This window comes from Stomoxys calcitrans, chromosome 4, assembly GCF_963082655.1.
Source record: "Stomoxys calcitrans chromosome 4, idStoCalc2.1, whole genome shotgun sequence".
In the NCBI taxonomy this organism is placed as follows: Eukaryota; Metazoa; Arthropoda; class Insecta; order Diptera; family Muscidae; genus Stomoxys; species Stomoxys calcitrans.
Genome location: NC_081555.1, coordinates 177,224,499 through 177,232,331, shown reverse-complemented (window position 1 = coordinate 177,232,331; position 7,833 = coordinate 177,224,499). Strand labels below are relative to the sequence as shown.

Here is a 7,833-nt window from a genome sequence, read left to right as displayed (position 1 = left end):
CCTTGCAAAATATCGACGCATATGTTGACAGAGAAAAAATTCAGAAAGTCCCTACTGCGACGAATTTGGGGGTAATATTTAAAAGTTTACTTAGTTGGAAGAATCCTATTTATGCAACCGTTGGACAGACTTTTACTGAACTATGTACACTATGGCTTACGTATTCATTTACACCACTTTGAATACGAGGCCTCTTAGTCAAAATCATATTCAAACCAATGCCAAAATACGATATGTGTATCGCTTAAGAAGAACCCAACAAGTCTCCAACTATACCAGTTGCCTTTATGGATACAGTTTTAACTCCCTCCTCACATTGAAATCTTTACAATTTCTTCATGGAATTATTTCTAGGCGATTATCAGAATATCTCTTTAAAAGATTCAAATTCGCTAGATCCAACAGAGGAACGTTAATTATACCTCTTAGGCGACGAAGCTTTGTTTCTGAATAGCATTTTTAATAAGCTTCGTGCGTCTTTGGAACACACTTCCACATGTTTTGTAGGGTACAAAAAATGCACATACTTTAAGAAAAAAAAAATTCTACCACTTCGTAAAATTTGTGTAATTTTTGCCTTTGTTTTATTTCTTGCTTTATACAAATTAAAATAAAAATGAAATATGATTTTTAAGAATTATAAATAAAACTTCAATGCAATTTTTTTGTGAAATAAGATAAATACAGATAACATTTTGGGAAAATTATGCGATAGTTAAAATTTTGAGAAACAAAATTTTGTGGACGTACAATTTGAAAAAAAGTTTTTTTTTTTAACTAAATGTTCTATATAGACATCAAATATTGTCGCAAAAAAATTTAAATATGTTTTATTTATTTTTTGAAAGATAGAAAATTGTTTGAACGCTGTAGAAATAATCATATTGATACATACATATGTAATGCAAGATATTTCCCCTTTCGACTTTACGCTTTGGATAGTTGTCTCCACATTTATGATGGATAACATCAAAAGAACACTTCACTCTTGACAACGCCGTGCATGTTATGATTGATATTTTGATTTATATGATTAATTATAAACCCGCAATCTTGATCAAGTTGTCTACAAATTGTCTCTTCTTCCAAGTTTGCTACAAAAACGTCCTTATTCGCAATAGAGTGGCAACACTACCTTAATAACTTTGTGCTGACTTGCTTTGGAGACTTTATGTATAAACTGCAGAAGTGTGTGTAGAAAGTATTTGCCTAAATGAGTTAAGAAGAGTGCAGAGATTTAGATGTAAACTCTTTTATTTTTTCCGTTATATGTTTGTAAGGAAGGGAGAGAGAGAGAGAGAGAGTATGGGGGCTTGTGTTTATTATGTTTTTGTTTTTCTTTTCATAAGTTTGGGCTTCTTTTTTGTATTGTATATTTGTTTATACATTCTTCTATTGTTTTTGCGGGAGACTTATTGTCCACTAAGTTCAGGGCAAAAACAATAGTGATGGCGGACTCAAACAAACGTTCCTACATGAAAATAGTAAGTATGTGGAGTTTTTGTTCTATGCCATCGCTGGAATTTTGTGTGTAGGTTTGATTGTCCCAATAGAGATGCCTTTCTTTTCTTTCTTTTCACTCGTAAGCTAAATGATCTGAATGAATGAATGACCCAGCCGCCAGTGAGTGAGGCTGCTTTGCACGATTGAAGAATGCACAGATACGCATGTGAATGTCGTCTGTCTGTAGGAAAGTTTATATGTTTGAAATGTGTGAACTGTTAATTAATGTTAATTTAATCACAATGCGCGCTCGCATAACAATACATTAGGGTCAATAGGTAATTTCTAAGAGGGGTTATATTGATAAATTTTAGTGAGTTTTTTTTTTGTGTTTTTGTTTTCCTACAATTGCATAGTAACAAAGAAGTTTATTTTTTTATTTTTAACCAACTAAATCCTGGAATTTAATTGATATGCAAAACATATTAAACGGTGTTTCTTTCTTTCATTATCATTCATTGTTCACCATATTGAAATCGCAATTAAACTGTTTTAAGGCGATTATTCTATAAATTGTTTTACTCCGACTTGTACAATATGAATATTGGGGCGGTTCTATGTAAATTGAAACAATTATTGAGTTTTTTTTTCATTTTACATTTACGAGTAAGACATGAGAGAGAGTAAGAGAAAAAGTGAATTTTGTGAATTTTTTTAAGTGGTGTGAATAAACAACAGTTTAAAAAGTTTATTTTAAAGATAAGGGTTTGTTATTTAATTTTAAAAATGATTTTGGGCATGTTTCCGGAATGGCCCGACTTTTAACCAGATTTTGCAGCATTTGAGGCCGTATAACAGCTAAAAGTGTGAATAAATTGAAAACCCTTGGTCCAGATTATTTTTTAAGTACCCAAGTCTATTCAGAAAAAGAAGGTGACCGAAAACTGGTTACTTGGACCCAAATTTTAATACCATATTCGTTTTCTGGTCTTCAATACCTTTCATTTGATACCCTTATTGTACCCATCGGACCACTTTCGAATTTGGGCGGCGTTTTTGGGGTTAAGGGGAGGGTCCGTCTCCACCCGATATCTAAAAATTATATAACCTATGCTTCCTTCTAGACAAACGTACACAATCTATGAAAATTTTAAGAAAATCGGTTCAGCCAAGTATCATATGGTCATAATGGGTCTAATGGCGTTTTTGAGGGGTGGCGTGACCCCCTATACTTCGATCGGATTTTGTATGCCAGATTCGAAATCTACTCCCGTATACCTTTCAGTTGAGCCCCATATGAAATGAAGGTCCAATATGTCTGTTTGGGGGTGTTTTGGGGTTGGGGCGGCCCGATGGGTACTTAGACTCAAATTTTAATACCATATTCGTATTCTAAACTCCAATACCTTTCATATGATACCTATATTGTCCCGATCGGTCCACTTTACCCTGTTACCCCCTATAAATATACCGTTATCAATAAATTATAAAGCCTATTCCTACTTCCTGACCATATTCACAATCTACTCCCGAATACATTTCATATGAGTCCCATATTGTCATGATCGTCAAATAAACCTATTTTTAGTGGTTTTGGGGCTGGGGCAGCCCCTAAGTGCTTGGACTCAACATTTATTATGAAATTCGTACTCTACTCTTGAATACCTTTCATTTGAATCCTATATTGTCCCGATCGGTCCACTTTTGTTTTTGGGGTAAGGGGGAGGGTCCGCCCCCTTCCGATATGAAAAAATTATGAAGCCTATGTTTCCTTCCAGACCAACCTACACAATCTGTGAAAATTTCGAGGTAATTGGTTCAGCCTTTTTTGAGTCTATACGGAACAAACAAACACAAATTGATTTATATATATAAGATTGGTCCAATAAGGTATACTAGGTTGAACCCTCGTGAGGGTTAGGGCGGCTCACGTCTATTATATAGCTCATCCCTGCTGTTGGGGAGACGTCACGGCGCAAAAAAATATTTTCTTATGGGTTGCTTCCACTGCTGCGGACTATTCTGACCTATTCGGAATAATTGGAGGACTCCTTTTTTTGTTTTGATCGGTCTAGAGGTCTGTATGGGGGTGTCCGGCCCCAAGATAGTTGTCCCCAATTTGTAAATCAGATTCATACTCAACTCCCATACATCTACATGTCCGCTTGGAGATTTTTGGGTGTGGGGCAGTTTCCCTAACACTTAATATCAGATTATAATACTCTCAAAGACCTTTCATTTTAGTTCCAAATTGTCCCGACTCGCGGGTTTTTTTTGAGTGGACTAGTCCCCTAAACACTTGGTGCATATTTTTATGCCGCATTAGTACTTTGCTTCCAGAAACCTTTCATTTGATACCCTACATATGAATTTGCGGGTGGGGCTCCTCCACAGTCATAGATGTCCTATTTGTATATCAGATTGGTACTCAACTTTTAAAACACTTCATTTGACACTCATATTGTCCTGATTGTGTCCCCCATCAATTACGCGAGTTCTGGAAGTAAAGCGTCCCTCCAGGTTATTTGACTCCAAAGTTTTCTAACAGTTCCATGGTTTTGAGCCATAAAGGTATTAACAAAAGTTCGCTTGCATAAGTACAACCATCACCCAAATATATCACCCCACCTTGGGGAACTCCCTGTTTTACTCTAAGGTTCTTCGACTTCTTATCCCAAAATTCCACAAATGACTGGCGACCACACAGATAATTCGCGACCCAGCGTTTCAAGCCTGGCTGGAGGGACGTGTTGGTGATGTCCTCAAATAGTTTGGCATGGCTGACCGTGTCGAATGCCTTCGATAGGTCCAGTGTCACGAGGACCGTCCTATCACATGGCCTGGGCTTATTGACGCCACGGCAAATGTGTGCAGTCTTCGAAATCCATGTTGATGCTCGGCAAATGGAAATTCTCCTACGAGGCTCAGGACGAGTAATGCCTCAAGCGTCTTTGTTACTGGTGAGAAAAGGGAGATCGGTCTGTACGACTCCCCCAAACTCGGTTCCTTTCCAGCCTCAGTAGCGGGATCACTCTGCCCATTTACCAGACAATGGGAACTATAAGAGTGTTCAAAGACAGGTTCAGGAGATTAGTAAGCTACTCAACTCAAGGTAAATCCAGATTCTGCAACATCAATGTGGAGATTCCGTCGGGGCCCAACACCTTGGATGATTTGGCGCCACGGTTGATATTCGTAACTTCGCCCACGTAAATTGTGGTGGCTGTTCATCGGCTCGGAGACCGCGAATGCGGCGAATGGCTCTCCTTCTTGCCTTGTCACTTTCGGGATGCACAATAAATTGACGGTTGAACAACCTGGCGCATCTCTTCGGATCAGTCACGGTTATTTCGCCAAAAGTGACTGAGGTTCTGTCATCCCTTCTACCAGAGTTCGAGAGTGACTTAACAGTAGACCACAGTTTGCCTAAACTGGTGCCTAAGTTACATTGCTCCAAGTGTTCCAGCCACAAATTCCGTTTATGTTCGTTGACTACCCTGTTTATTTCAAGATTCAGCTCACTGATTCAGGGGTTTGTGGGGTCCAAACAATGAATCTCATCACGTTCCTCTGCGAGTACCACTGCCTTCGCCGGGAAATTGGGCCGCACTTGAGGTTTTCGACCGGCTGGTATAAAGCGAGCGGCTGCTGCGTTAATGATGTCGCGGAATTTTCTCTCGTCCACTAGCACATCCGAGGGGGGTGGCTGTTCACTGACGCGGCGATTGGTATACTCTCTGAAGCCAGCTCAATCGGCCTATTTATGATTTATAAACGTCCGGCGCTCAGAGGTTATGAAGTCGTTTGGTCGGTCGATGGTGAGAATTATGGGTAGGTGGTCTGACCCCGAAGAGTATACGTCACTCAGGAGATCAGGGGATGCAATGGAAATGTCTGGGGAGTTGCTTCACCTCCTTGTAATCCTAGTGGAGGCATCCTCATTCACTGTGCAAAACGTGGAGCCTTCTATCTGTTCTGCCAAAGCTATGCCACGCTGGTCGTTACTTAGGGGAGAATGCTATGAAGTGTGATGCGCATTAAAGTCCCCTAGAACGATTATGGCCAGATAGTCCCTACGACGACGTAGTAGTCCTACGACGACGACGACGCTTGTGACTCACTGCTGGCTATGTTCGCACAGCACCTTGCACCATATCCAGTATGACTATATTCCCGTAGTGAAGTGAGGCCAGAGCAAGATCGGAAATGTATCCACTCCATGCACCGGTTGCACCTCACCGACACCGATCGATGATGGAGGCGGTTCTGGGAAACTGAACAGAACCAGGGTCCGGTGATCTTTTCAATCCCGGCACGGACCAGAAGCGTGCGGAGAAGGCACTACGGGATGTGCCTTTCCCATGATGAAAAAAAGACGACGATGAGGAGTCCCATCGGGCCAATCCGGTGCGTACAACCGGCTGCCATGGGATTGTTGTAGTGTTGTGTTATATTATTATTATATTATATTGCTGAGTTATAGATTTTTTGTGGTTCAAAAACAATTTTCCCATCAGAATTTTCTTAGCTCTGACACATTTTCATTATCATTTCACCCATTTTAAAGAAAAGGTGAATATAATATGAAATATATTGGGTTGCTCAAAGAGTAATTGCGGATTTTTTAAAAGAAAGTAAATGCATTTTTAATAAAACTTAGAATGAACTTTAATCAAATATACTTTTTTTAGACTTTTTTTCTAAAGCAAGCTAAAAGTAACAGCTGATAACTGACAGAAGAAAGAATGCAATTACAGAGTCACAAGCTGTGAAAAAATTTGTCAACGCCGACTATATGAAAAATCCGCAATTACTTTTTGGGCAACCCAATAGATAAAACTCTTTCACAAAAAAAAAACCAACCGTACTGAAACCAAAGATCTCTGCAGATAACAGTAACCACATTCCCATTAAGCCATCAAGCAATGCTTTGGTGCATTTCATGAGTAACAAAACGGCTCCATCTGAGATTAAAGTAACACTTGAGAAGATAATGCAAGTGTTTCTCCACCCATTCAAGCATCTAAGCGGCCAACCAGCCATCCATCCAGGTGAGAAAATAATAAAACCACACCAAGACAAACCAAACTAGGTGCTCCAGTTGAGACCCAAGCCCAGGGTAAAATAAACTAGACTTTCTATTTTTGTATTGTTTTCATTTGCTTTTAGTCATGTATATAGTATTTATATATTTTTATTACAAATACTACTTAGAAAATAATTTCGTTTCGTTATATTAGGAAAAGGTTTACTTCTTTTCTGCTTTACTGCATTCTATTTTAACCACAATTGAAAAATCTCAAATTTCAAAAATAATTACAATGGTAAAGTTGCTTGCAGTGTGAGTAGAGTATAGTTTGCATGTGCGTGATGACTATGATTGACGAATATTCGCTTTGTTGGAACATTTCTTCTCGTTTTCGACTTTTCTTATGAAAGGAATACAAAGAGCTTTACGCCGTGTAATTTTTAACTTAGAAAAAAAAAAATATATACAAAAGTTTAAAATAAAAATCTTAACTTTGTTTTAATATTTTACAAAATGCACTTGTTTGTTAACAACAATGAGAGGAAGAAGAATATTTGACATTTGATGCAAAATAAAAATAAATTTTAAATAAACAGAAATAAAAACAATTCTTAAATACTTAGGCAACTAGATTTAAACTAAGCTTACAACAAAAGTTTGTGAAAATTCTTATTTAGAGAGAGATAGAGAATTGATTGGCTTTTTGGCATATTGCTCAATATGCTTCAAGCCATAGATTTAAATAAGTCTAAAATTAAAAAAATGGTTAAAATCACAAGCCTGTTTTCAAAATATTTTGTTTTAAATTATAATGATAGTATCATTATTATAATTGTAATTACATATAATAAAATGTATGTTCGTCTTTGTCATCGTGAATGTTTACAAATGGACTTTTGAGGAATAAGTATTAAGGGACATCAAATAGTAACTATACAACGTATAATCTGAGAAACAACATTTGAAATAATTTATGTTGCATACTTCCAGGCTGGGTTTCATAAAGTACATTTTTATAACCAAAACTTGTTTTTAATCTATAAGGCCACTATATGGTATATAATGCTTCTACTTTTTCCAGACTGATAACATACAACTAATATATAGCGCTAAGCGTTTCCGTTAACATTTTTCGAAAGGGAGAAACATTTTTTTAAGATAACGAAACCCTCTTCTTTAAGATATTCAAAAAACTGAATTCCAACATTAATAAATATGAAAACTTTTGAAAATACGGTAAAATAAAATTTAAATACAAGTCTTTTTATGTTTATCAACAGAAAATTATTTTTACAATAATAATAAAAAAATAAATTTTATGAAATTTTTTAAAGAAACAATTTTGTATATAAATATATACA

At 37.0% G+C, this 7,833-nt stretch overlaps 1 protein-coding gene across 2 annotated transcripts in view; it reads left to right on the top strand.

Moving 5' to 3' along the window:
• The window catches only part of LOC106082007 (E3 ubiquitin-protein ligase highwire), a 150,167-nt gene that overhangs the window by 40,819 nt on the left and 101,515 nt on the right, over positions 1–7,833 (top strand). The gene's annotated exons all lie outside the window — the stretch shown is intronic.